Source organism: Periophthalmus magnuspinnatus, chromosome 9, assembly GCF_009829125.3.
Source record: "Periophthalmus magnuspinnatus isolate fPerMag1 chromosome 9, fPerMag1.2.pri, whole genome shotgun sequence".
Taxonomy (NCBI): domain Eukaryota; kingdom Metazoa; phylum Chordata; class Actinopteri; order Gobiiformes; family Gobiidae; genus Periophthalmus; species Periophthalmus magnuspinnatus.
In genome coordinates, this window is record NC_047134.1 from 26814836 (window position 1) to 26828247 (window position 13412).

General features: G+C 38.9%; 1 protein-coding gene across 1 annotated transcript in view; it reads right to left on the reverse strand.

Moving 5' to 3' along the window:
* Nucleotides 1-13412, reverse strand: part of srrm4 (serine/arginine repetitive matrix 4) — a 91118-nt gene that overhangs the window by 22317 nt on the left and 55389 nt on the right. The gene's annotated exons all lie outside the window — the stretch shown is intronic.

Here is a 13412-nt window from a genome sequence, read left to right on the forward strand (position 1 = left end):
AATAATAATAATAATAATAATAATAATAATAATAATAATAATAATAATAATAATAATAATAATAATAATAATAATAATAATAATAATAATAATAATAATAATAATAATAATAATAATAATAATAATAATAATAATGCATTGGATTTATAAGCACCTTTCAAGATGCCCAAAGTGCTTTACAGTGCATTATTCATTCACTCCACACTTGATGGTGGTAAACTACTATTGAAACCACAGCTGTCCCGGGGCAGATTGATGAAATTGAGACTGACAAAAGGCGCCATCAGCTCCTCTGACCACCACCAATAACTCCTGCACACACCACTTTCATACTAGGCAATGCGGATGAAGACAGTTTTTTTGCCATCACCAATACTACTATCATTACTACTACTACTACTACTGCTCCTATTGAAAATCAGCTCAAGATACATTTTTTGTATATTCCTATCCCAATTTTACACTTCATATGGTCACTAAATGACAAAAAAATATATTTTTCAACCCAATTTCATCTGAAAACCGCCTGACAAATTAGGAGGCCGAACGAGCTACTAAATAAATGATTGGACGTGCACACAGCCTTTGCTCTGCCGATTGTCTCCTATTTTAGTCATGGGAGATTTGAGCGTAATTACACATTCAGTTCTTCGGCGAGTGGCTCCTGTTTGATTGTAATGAGAAGATAATCACAAAATGAGATTAGGCCATCATCGCAAGAGGCAACGAAATTTCCACCCATCCGCCCTCACCTTTAAGTCTTTTATTTTGTCAGAAGCAGGGCACGCCAGGCACAGAGGTAATCATGTAAAACAGTTAGTTAGGTGGAAGGTGAGATAAAGACAGCCACTGCGAGGATAATTAGACTGATCAGGAAGGCTGCATGGTGGGCCAGTGATGGTTTAAACTGTGTTATTGGGCTTATTTGATTGCAGGACATTATATCTGCCTGTCTGTTCAATTTCATTCTCCATGTTAAGCATAAACACTATTTAGTTGAAGTAGGAACTAAATACCTAAACCACATTTCAAACACTACACTACACTAGGGACTATGGAAAAGAGAAACCCTGAAACACACAACAGTATTCTTCCATCTTAATCCTGTGGCAGAAAGTGTACACCACAATCCTTGAGTGTAAAGACTGCAGTGAAGAGACCGCACACCACAAGCTAAAAGTTGTTGGGTATCAAAACCATAGTGCACCTCATGTCAGCTGTTTCCTGTCTACAGTAAAATAACAGTGTGGATTTATGTAAACAGACACATGTGAGGATGTACTCTCTCCTTTTCACTTTTACAGAACGCTTCAAACTGAATGAACAGCGCTGTTTTGTGGACTGGATTTCATAATTTGTGGAGGACACGTTTGGATGGATAATATGAGAATATTGCAGTTTATCTTTACAACTTTATGAGAGGCAAGTAATAAAGTTGCCTCAGATTTTTCACTACAGGGTATCTACACTTCAAACTCCACCCCTGCAGCAGAAACACCTGGATGTAAACAGGGCTGAGGCGCGTAATGTCGCCAGAAAGCTGCAAATATATCTAGTTTGCACTGAAGTTGCCTAAAAATAAAAACCAGGAACAGTAGATGATGTTTATTTGCAAAAAAAAAATCAGGATTTAGCATTTAATTCCACTTTAACAGACACAAAACAAGCCTATGTAGCGGGACTATTTATTTAAAAATATAATAATTTGACATAAAATCATAATACCAAAAAAATTACTAGACGACTCATACAGGGACATATATAATTTACCTGAAACATGTCTTGAAAATAGCAGAGAGTACTCAGAATTGGGCAGTATAGTGCACTTTTGTAACCTCAAAGTAATTTTAGATTGCATTATTTATTCACTCCTTGGTAGTAAAGTACTTCTGTAGCTACAGTTGTCCTTAGGAAATGTATAGGACTGATGATTTACGCCAACCACCAAATCCTTCCTCACTGACGTATGACGCTTTTAACAGGTTGGTGAAGTGTTATGCCCAAAGACACAACAGCGGGTGGAATGGATGGACTCACCTTCAGATACAAGATGACTACTCTACCGCTCTACCACTAACCCTAACTAAGTCGACAGAAATTTCAAGGCCTGGGAAAGAAACCTCACAGGGACCTCCTTCAAATATAAATAAATAGGATGAAGATCTAATTCTGAGTCCCTAAAACAATGGGGCTCGGGACAATAAACCACTTTGTCCACCTCGTTTACTCCTCTGACCATGATTGTATATAAGATTTAACAGTATTGCCTAGTTTTGTGTATTTAATTTTTTTTCAAGTATATTATCTTAGTTTCTGGTTGGACACAGCAGATATGAAATACAAAGAGGTAATTCTAGTTCTGTTACCAAGCAACCATAATGTTAACACCCAATACAATACAAAATAGATGCCAACACCTGTATTTCGGTAAATCAATGTTTTATCTTTTGTTTAATTGCTATAAAACTATGGGAACTTTTTACTACACATATCATCCTTCCAAATCAAGTCATAATTTGAAAAAAAAAAACATGAAAAACTGTCATATCCACTTTAGCTACTACCATCAAGTCAAATAATAACATAATAATAAGTATGGACCTGGCACAAAACACCTAGTAGTATTTGCAATTTTAGTAAAGCCAAGAGAAGCCATTGTTCCACCAAACTCCAACAAAGAAATCACAGGTCTGAATCAATCTACTTCAGACTGGTCCAGGTCCAGCACCAACAAAATGTAACAATTTGTTGTAGCTACAGGTGCAAGTGTACTTGTGGAAATAGGCCCTGGCCAATGTCTGCTTCAATTGGACCCTTTCCAAACACAGCCAAAGGTAACCCATCTGTTCTCTGCTTTGAAAAAAGAAAGAAACATCTTCACATGAATATCCAGAGGCAAAGTCATAATGTTATATCGCTGTTGGTTTGTAAATGGCAACCTAAAAATACCAGCTTTAGAGGGCCTATCTTAAGCCATTTTCTGTTATATTGTTGTTTCCTCATCACAAACATGCCTGGAGTTTGGTTTTGTTTCATTCACACATTTAACGCACAAGCCCTGCATATTTAGGCTGACGTCTTCTCTCAACTTTGAGCTTTGGAGATGTCGACAGAGTAATACTACAGGGATAACAATACACAACTTCAAGTATGATTTTGATGAGGTAACACCATTCTAACATGTCTTAAAGCTCACAAGAGTCAATTTTGCGTAATATAGAACATTTAAATGTGGTTTCTAAAGAGTCTTCTATAAGAGTAAGAAATGTGTCAGATGTTACTAATAATATCAACCACTGAGGTAACTATGACATCCAGCTCTAGAGCAAAAGGGAGTGAATACATTTAACTTCAGTTGATCATTCCGTTACATTCATGTGGCTTGTTTGCAACAGGAACCAGTTAAAAAAATCTGCTAAGTCGCTTTACGACTAGTTTGCTTGAAAACTGTACTGTATGTAAACCAAACTGCAACTTTATTTGCTGCCTATTTGACTCTGGGAATCAGCTTTTCCCATGTGGTCATTCTTCTACCCTTCATACTAACAGCTAAACTCATAATGTCAGATCTACATATAGACAGAGACTGTATATATAAATGGACATTGCTAACCTGCTAGCCACCGCATTCCTTGTATAAGAAGGGAGCATGAGTGCATCCATCGTCTCCAATTCACTTTCTATTGAAAAACTGTCAACCCTCTCTGTTGCTATCAGGCTCATCATTTTTTACTTAAAATGTTTATATTGACCCGCTCTACATGATCCTGGTGTTTTTATTTTGCTATTGTGTCAAGACATCAACATTAATAACAGACAAATCAGGCGCCTTCTGTGCCCGAGGTTGCTCCCGCTAGTGTTAGCAAGAGGTTTGACAGCATTGCTAAGCGCCTGCTCTCTGCTAAAGGAGGACGCTCCAGATCGGCCTTTGGTTGCTATGATACTCACGGTCAGAATTTCAAATATGGAACTTGCCTCCAAATTCGCCCCTATAGCTGCTAGCCTCGATGAGCTTCATTTGACTGAAGCCGCACTATTTGGGTGGTGTTATCCACTGTTCAATTCTTTACACAGTCTGAAGGTACGCCATTTATATCCGCCAAATGTGCCTCAATCCCCATAATCTCTCAGACCATAAGAAGGTAATCACAGCACAGGGACTATTGGAGAACTGGTAAAGTGATTGAAATGTATGCAAATACAGAGATCAAGTGCTCATAGAAGTCGATGATTAAGAAGTACATGGACAGTAATCCAACTAAATCCTGTTGGGATTTTTTTGCCATATCACAAGGGAAATTCAAGCCGCAGACAGCACACTCCAGCACGATGTGATGTTACTGAGGTCACGGCTGTAGTTTAGTTTGGGAGACTTTCTGACCCACAAACCCAGTCTCTTCTGCAGTGCTCCATGACTTTAATGCATTCGGTTCACTCAAGACTTGTGGATATTTTCAATTATTGGAAAGCAAGTACACTGCCAGGCCAAAAAAAAAGTCACCACCTAGATTTAACTAAGCAAATAGGTACTGGGGTTGCTGTCAGTTGGTCAGGTCTAGGTTCAGTAACAGTCTGCGCTCAAAGAATGAGGTCAGCTGACACCGGAATATACTGAATGACCAGGTTATTCCATCAATGGATTTTTTCTTCCCTGATGGCACGGGCATATTCCAAGATGACAATGCCAGGATTCATCAGGCTCAAATTGTGAAAGAGTGGTTCAGGAGCATGAGACATCATTTTCACACATGGATTGTCCACCACAGAGTCCAGACCTTAACCCCATTGAGAATCTTTGGGATGTGCTGGAGAAGACTTTGTGCAGTGGTCAGACTCTAACATCATCAATGCAACATCTTGGTGAAAAATGAATGCAACACTGGATGGGATTAAATCTTGTGACGTTGCAGAAGCGAACTTGAAACAATGCTACACTGAATACATGCAGTAATCAAAGCTACAGGTGATCCAACAAAACATTAGAGTGTGCAACCTTTTTTTTTTTTGGTGGTGACTTTTTTTTGGCCAGGCAGTGTATATTTCCTATTTCTGGTTCCTTTGAGACTGACACAGACCTGAGGAACACCCATGAAATGAAATCAAATGTATTATGGTAAAATGAGAACACTGTTATGTGGATATTTAAGTAACTAGTATAAGTAAAGTAACATATCTAGTTAATCCAGTTATAAATTCATTGTCAACACCAGCACATGTTGTCCTGACCAGGCCTAGTAACAAGATGTGACAGACTGGTCCAATGGCATTAAAAAATGTGTCAAATGCAAAGGACAAATTACCCTACGGGGACTATAAGATGTACCTAAACCTTCAACCTGCCACATCCCTGTTACAATAGAAATATAATTGCATTTCCTTTTATAATCAGCAGTATGGCATTAAACTAATCTATCACCATGGAGAACAGTAAGTATGCACGCATGTTTTTGAAGGTGTTTTGGAGCAGTAAACACGTGTCATGAAACACGTGCACGGCAAACAAATAATGCCATACTGTGTAAAGTTTCAGGTAAAGCAATAACATCTCCACGGAGACAAGCAGGTGGCAGTAAAATGACATAGTGTACCTCGTCAGCAGCAATGATAAAGTTAATATTGCGTCGTAAGCTGCATTCTCAGTGGTTGCCGTGGTTTCATATAGAGCTCGGTTCAGTCATGGTTGACGACGACAGCACAACACCTTGTTTATGGTGTCAGAATCTTTGAGGCGTGCGCGGTGAGGTTTTGTACTGTGACTTGAACAACAAACGCTGACAGCTGGGACAGGAAGCAGCCACCGAAGCACTCATGTTTGGATGTGAAGGAGGAAGGATTTTCAACACACTTTTACTTTATCTCATGTACCTACAACAAGAGAACATGACTGAATGTACGAGTTGGGTCCACGTGGTCAAATAATTATCGGTTTGTCAAGAACAGTTTTACACTACAAATGATGGCAAATGAAACGATAGATTTTGGTAAAAGTTATGAAGTGTAGAAGAGATATAGATGTAGAGGTGTAAATGGTTTTGCTACAGAAATTGGAGCTGTCAAGTAGTGTCTAGACTAGAGAAAAAAAAATGAGATTAATATAAAATAATTTATGGCATTTGGAGAGAATGTATCATAAATGGTTAGACTAGAATAAATAACTTTGGTAGGAATGTTTTCAAGTGTAGTGTTCTGGGCAATGTTTTAAGTTCAAGTTGCTATAAGAACACTTTATATACAGACCTATTGAGCATGTGTCTGCTCTATAGTTATAATCTATGACACCCGTGGATGATTACTATTGTTATAATTTGGACATTTTAACTATGTATAACTGCACATTACACATCACGGTCCTCAAGTTACTGTAGATTTTTGGGATGATTGTACTTTTTTGAGTAGTTTTTTAAAAATACTTGTACTTGAGCATCATTTTAGCCTGCACATGTCACTTGTTAGATTTAAAATCATGGTATTTTCTGAGTACAACACAAGTTCAAATTATCCTACATGTATATCTGTCCATACAAAGTCACATAGCAGAACTGCTCTGACTGGCTCGATACTTGTAATTGTGTACATTTTTACCCAACTGTACTTTTACTTCTGTACAAATGTGTAGTAACAGTAACAGACTAGCAGATTTTTTTTCATTTGTGCCAAAATGCATGTCCTCGGTCTTCCCTGGGGCCTCCTCCTGGTGGGACATGCCCAGAAAACCTCCCTAGCGAGGCGTCCGGGGGGCATCCTGAACAGATTCCCGAGCCACCTCAGCTGGCTCCTCTCGACATGGAGGAGCAGTGACTCTATTCCGAGCTCCTCCCATGTGACCAAGCTCCTCACCCTATCTTAAAAGGAGCACCAAGCCGCCCTGCAGAGGAAACTCATTTCGACCACTTGTATCATTTCAGTCATGACTCAGAGGTCATGACCATAGGTGAGGGTAGGAATGCAGATCGACCGGTAAATCAAGAGCTATGCCTTTCAATTCAGCTCCTTCTTTACCACAATGAACTGATACAGTGACCGTGTCACTGCAGAAGCTGCACTGATCCGCCTGTCAATCTCACGCGGAGGATGTGTCTGGGGTGAGGGAAGTCTGAGAGTCCCTGCTTAGACTGCTGCCCCTGTGACCTGGCCTCGGATAAGCAGAAGAAAATGGATGGATGGTGCCAAAATGGCTGCATGACGCTGCCGAATCCTACATCACCCATTAAGAAAATAAAATTGCAGAGCAGAGCAGTGGGCATGTACCGGTGAGGGCTGATCAGAGCAAAGATGACTTGAATACAGAGTTTAAAGACATATAAAGGTTATTCAAACAATCACTCCAAATACAACTTCAAGAGGGTAAATTGAAGAGTGAACAACTATAACAAGGCTAAAAGCTCTAAAAAGTAGTTATTATAAAGTGGCAGTGTTTTTCTCTATTTGTACCAAGGGCCCCTTCTTGATGAATGAGCACATAATTAGTTTTAACAGGTAAAAGTCAATAGAAATACTGAAATGTGTGGATTTAATGATGTTTTCTTTAATACTAATTCGGGTATAGTTATTTCAAGGCCTTGGAAATTGGTAGATTGGCGTGGCTCTTTTGCATTTGTCCCTTTGTGACGTACCAACTATTTTTACCCGACTTCATCAACACGCTGTTAAGGACAAAAGCTATTTGTAATCTGAAACATCTAATCTACCCATCTGTGCGCCTGTGATTGCACAGCTCCACGTTGAGATATTCATAAAATATTATCCTCTGCCTGCACCACGGGATCCTCATCAGAGCTTGAGTACAGTTCCGTTGTCCAAAGCTCATTTGCGATATAAAATTGAGATAAAGTGCTACAATATCTGTGTAAGTAATCTACCAGCTGCCGTACCAAACACTGGCTCATTCTCACAGTGGGAGGGCATCAGGCGACAATGTACAGGTGCACAAAGGCAAGCCATTAATAGTCCCACACAAATAGGGCTATACAGATCAAATGTTTTGCATTGGAACCCATCGGAATCTAACCCGCAATTATTCCAGATTGCCATTCTAAGCTCCAATTACGTTCGGCAAAAGTGTGTTTTCATCTGCACTCTGCTATTTGAAAGCAAGTGTTTACTCGAGGCGTTCGGCGGGTAGCTTTAGTGCAGCGGAGTGTGTACAAAAGATCTCCGGGGACTATATACGAGAAATACATAACACGGTTTTGCATGCTAACCCTTGTGTCTGTGTGCTGCTGACAGAATGAGATCTTAACATGTTTGTAAGGCGATGCTCCTCTGATCTTCGCTCCCTTCTGTTCAAATGTGTTTCATTGCTACATTTTTGCTGTTGGATATTACAAAGTGACATGAAGGAAGTGCAGGGCTGTTTCTGACTTTGTGGAAGCCCTGTGCAAAATGCAGTGTGATGAACCCCTATTAGCTTATCTAAAATAGTGATTTATAATTGTTTTATAATTGAATAAATTGTAGTAGCCCGAGAGGCGAGAGTAGCTCAGTTTGTAGAGTGTCCAACGATTCAAAGGTTGGTGGTTTAATCCCGCTCTTGATATAAACATCATTGGTAGAGCAATCAGATCCACTGACCCGCAGGTTAACGGTTCAACTCCAGCTCCCTAAAATGAATACTGTAGTTCTGTCCTTGGGCAAGAGTGATGTAAAGTGCTTTGAGTGGCTAGAAGGTGGAAAAGCGCTATACAAAAGATGTGCAAACAAAAGAATAGACATGACGCTGGAGTTAACTAACACAGGAAAAGTTTATTGGCCACCAATATGGGACGACCAGCCTCTTGGGTAGCCTGGGAATGATTTGGGGTCCCACTGGGCAAGCTGGAGGAAGTGTCTGGGGTGAGGGAAGTCTGGGAGTCCCTAATTAGGCTGCTGCACCCACGATCCCGGATAAGCGAAAGAAAATGGATGGATACGGGACCTAGCACTCGACTACATGAACCCTCAAGACACTGTCATTGTTGTCCATTCCATTCTAGCTATGGTTCCATTGTAGGGAGATTTACACCAATGATGACAGCACAAACATTTTATTTATCTAAGAATAATGCCTTAGATAAATGGTTCTCAAACTATTTACACCAAGAAAATATTTGGCTTTCCGAGATCCAAATCTAAAACAAAACTACAAGGACTGAGCTGGACCAGGTCTAACACGCAGCCCACCTAAACACAACTGCTGCAAGGAGGTAGAGTGTTTCATTTATTTATAAACAAATAAATTCATTGTTAATTAACTGCTGCTTAATTAAAATTTGTATAATGATCAGTGTAATTAATAAAAAATACAACTAAGCCTTATTGAAAACCATAATTTCATCGTTAAATATTTTCATACTGGACTCGTTATGGAGCATTGTGCGTAGATGCGGTAAACAACGTAGAGAGATACACACAACATCGACATCTAACCTTGAAGCAAGAAGAAAACAACGCCAGCTGTAAATGTTTCATGGCATTGCTAGGACCTCTATGAGCAACTGATTAAATACTGAAGTGCACTATGTAACTTTTCCATGGAGATGTTATTGCTTTGCCTGGAATTGTTCAAAGTATGGCATTAAACTTATCTATTTCCATGGAGACAAGCAGGTGACAGTTGCAATAAAAACACCTGTAATGACTTAAAGGGCCCGTATTATACTTTTTTCTGATCTGTTATAATGTTGTTGCCTCATCACAAACAGACCCAGAGTTGTTTTGTTTCATTCACATGTTTAACTCACAAACCATGCATATTTAGGATTCTTCTCTGAAATAGAAAACGCTCTGTTCCACCTTGTGATGTCATGATGCAATACAGGAAGTGCTCCACTGTGTCTTAAAACTCAATAAACACCTCCACTAGAATCATTTTGATAATTTCAACCCTGGCATTTACAATTTCTACTGAACAAATGGTAAAATGTTGCTGTTAACTTGAAAACAGCCAGTTTATGACATCACAAGGTGGAACGGAGCATTTTAAGCTTTGGCGATGTAGACAGACTAATAATGCAGGGTTACGAAAATATGTGTGATGTAACAAAACAGGTATGTTTCTGATGAGGTAACAACATTATAATGTGGCTTTTGCGCAATATTGGATCTTTAAATGTGATATGAGCTTAATGCCTGGCAAAGCAATATGATCCCCATGGTAACGTGTACTCTCAGAAAAGTTACATACACTAATGGTATTCTGATATCTGCGACAGTCCTCTTAATTGTCTTCAGATGTTAACTCAATCTTACTTTTGTTGCACTTGTGTATGAACAGCCCTCCATCTGACTATCCAAACAACCTTATTATTCAGAGTGGAGATGAGCCAAATGGTCCAAATTAGCACGTAAGGAGCGCTGTTCTGGGCAGCAGGCTGGTAAACACATCCAGTCGATTCGAGGAGAGCGTGAAGAACTCACATGACCCGCTGCTTCTGAGAGTCATGGCCAAATCTGTTCAGTTCACAGCAGGGATATGGATATTTCCTGCTTAATCAATGAATAAATCAAAATAAAAAGTCTATTTGTGAGAGAAATCATTGTTCGGTGTAAGTTTGGTAAAGATGGTGGAAGTAGTACTTAGTTTTGTTACTTAAGTAAAAGTGTTAGATACAGGAGCGAAAGAACAGTCACATAAAAGTATCACATGAAAAAATCTACTAAAGTAAAAGTATTAAAGTACCTTTTAAAAAATGTAGTTAAAGAGTAGAAAGTAAAAGTATTTCACACAGATTTTAGATCTAATAAAGCTTCAAATGTAGTGATTTTGATAAAGATTTGTGCTGAATTTTGTTCACAATAGCTGAATTGATATATTTTTTACAGCTGTTTTTATTTGTATATTTTTGTCTGCTCAAATTATGAACATGTTAAAAAGAAACTCTTCAGTCTTTTCAGCAGGTCTCAAACAATAACAAAAATAATATTTTACTTTTCAGTTCTGTTCAAAAATTGTTGTTGAAGTAGAAAGTACAGATACCTGCTCTCAGATGAAGTGATGTAAAAGTAAACAGTATCCACTAAGTAAGTTAAGTACAGTACAGTACTTTATTTATAAAAAGTTAATGTCCAAGCACAGAAAACCTACTGATGTTATGTAGAGCTGTATTAAAACCAGATTTGTTGATTTGATGAGTCTCAACCTTTTCACACCACAGGGCCCTGACCTTTTCTATACAAAGTAAACTGGGGCCCAATCTCATATTAAATGTGTTATGTGTACAGGTTGCAGTAGTGGAACGCAACAAAGTAAAAGTACTGTGGTACTTCAGTACAAATGTTAGGTATCTGTACTGTATTTGTAAGTACATTTTACAGTGGGTACTTTTTACTTTTACTTCATTACATTTGAGAGCACAGATCTGTATGTTCTGCTTCACTACATTTTTGAACTGGACTGAAAAGTAAAAGTATTTTTTTATTATTGTTTGAGACCTGTTGAAAAGGCTGAGGATTTACTTTTTAACACATTTTACAAAAATATTCAAATAAAACCAGCTTTAAAACAATCAGTTGTTTCTGTTGAACAAAATTCAGCACAAATCTATCAAAATCACCACATTTTTTTCATGAGATACTTTTAGTTTTACTTGAGTATTTTTACTCTACTATCTGAACATTTACATCAGTAACAGAACTGAGTGCAGTACACCTTCCACCGCTGACTGATGTGGGGCCCTCATGGGACTCTTGCCTTATGGTTCAGAATTACCAGGATTGCCTACAATATTATTTTAAATACATTTTGGAAAATTATAAAATGTACATTCAAAAACACCTTAAACTTTCTTTCTATTCATAAAAGCAAAACTAGGGTAAACAGTTTAAAACACCTACCACAATAAAAGCTTAGGTCAGCGCTGCAGAATAGAGAGACAGACCTGCCCTTGCCTCTAAAATAACAAACTTAAGCTTCCAGTAACTTCTAATACAAAGGGGATATTCTGGGTTAAAGAGCAATTGATTAAATGTTAAGAGCCTCTGGAGCAATCAGTCAGGCCCAGTCCCATAGTAACACTGACATGCAATTAAGTGCTGCTAATCAATTATGTTGCACAAGCCAATGACAAGGCTACTTAGCAGAAAAGCTGTCAAAAGTATGCGGAAAATGTTATAGCACTCACTTAGGAGAGCTATTTAATGCACTTGAACCACTTCCAGCAATTCATACCATATCGTGCACAAAAATATATGTATAAAAAGGATGACTAACTCTTGTTAACCAGATCCACAAATATGTCTTTTCATGTTGTTCTTTTTTTACTTGGAATTGGTTGATGAAATGGCAGTGTTTTAAATTATAGGGATCTGAAATAGCCTTCTAACAATCAAAAAATTATTACAAGCTCTTGCGAGATAATAATAATAAGAAAATATCATGAAGGGACGGTGGGTGTTGGTTCATAAATAGTGCGGTTAAACAAGCAAGAAAATGTTAGTTTGAGCTCCAATCTTGTCTAGACCATAGGTTTTGGGTAATAATGATTTCTAGTCTCCGCAGTGTCTATCCTGGACCATCTGTTAATAAGCCTTAATAAGGACAATTGGTTTGGATCCAGGACAGAGTGGCCACTTGCTGTGATTCTCAGTTGGTGGTGTGCTTTGGCAGAGCAGCAGTCGCTCGGTCAGCAGAGGGTAGGAGCAGAATCTTGAGTGAAACTGATGTCTCACTTAAGAAGCTCACGATGAAGAAATCTGTGGCTGACTTTAATAACTCCTAGTGTGTTAAGAACTGATTTCACAACATGATCACATTTTTATATAGCGCTTTTCCACCTTCAAGGCACTCAAAGAACCACTCACCCATTCACACACACATTCACATTAAGTGTCTTGCCCAATGACGCAACAACGGTGTTCATTTGTGTGAGCAAAACAGGCAAAGCAATAGCATCTCCATTGAGCAAACAGGTGGCAGACCCTCCACCAAAAAAGTTACACGGTACAAACAGCAAATCAGCAAACATGTAGCACCTCTTGTTTGCTCGCCACTGTGGCACAAAGACTGATAACTGTGCAAGGCACAAAACATTTTGTTTTATTATTCTATAGTTTGATCTTCTATAGGCAACTCAACCCTATAGTCAAAGATTCAATTCAACATTCTGATATGCACATGTGAGAATCGGATGGTTTGCTTTTATACAACATTTCCCCATTCACCCATTCATTCATTTTCTTCTGCTTATCCCTTTGACAGCAATCCAAGCAGGGACTTCCAAACTTCCTTGACCCCATATACTTTCTCCAGCTCCTCTGGTGGGACTCCAAGATGTTCCCAGGCCAGCTGAGAGACATAGTTCCCCTAGCAGGTTCTGGGTCTGGTTTCAGGTTCCGCAGAGTCTCCTCGCGGTGGAAAATGTCCAGAAGACCTCTCCAGGGAGGCATCCCGGAGGCATCCTGATCAGATGCCCGAGCCACCTCAGCTGGCTCCTCTT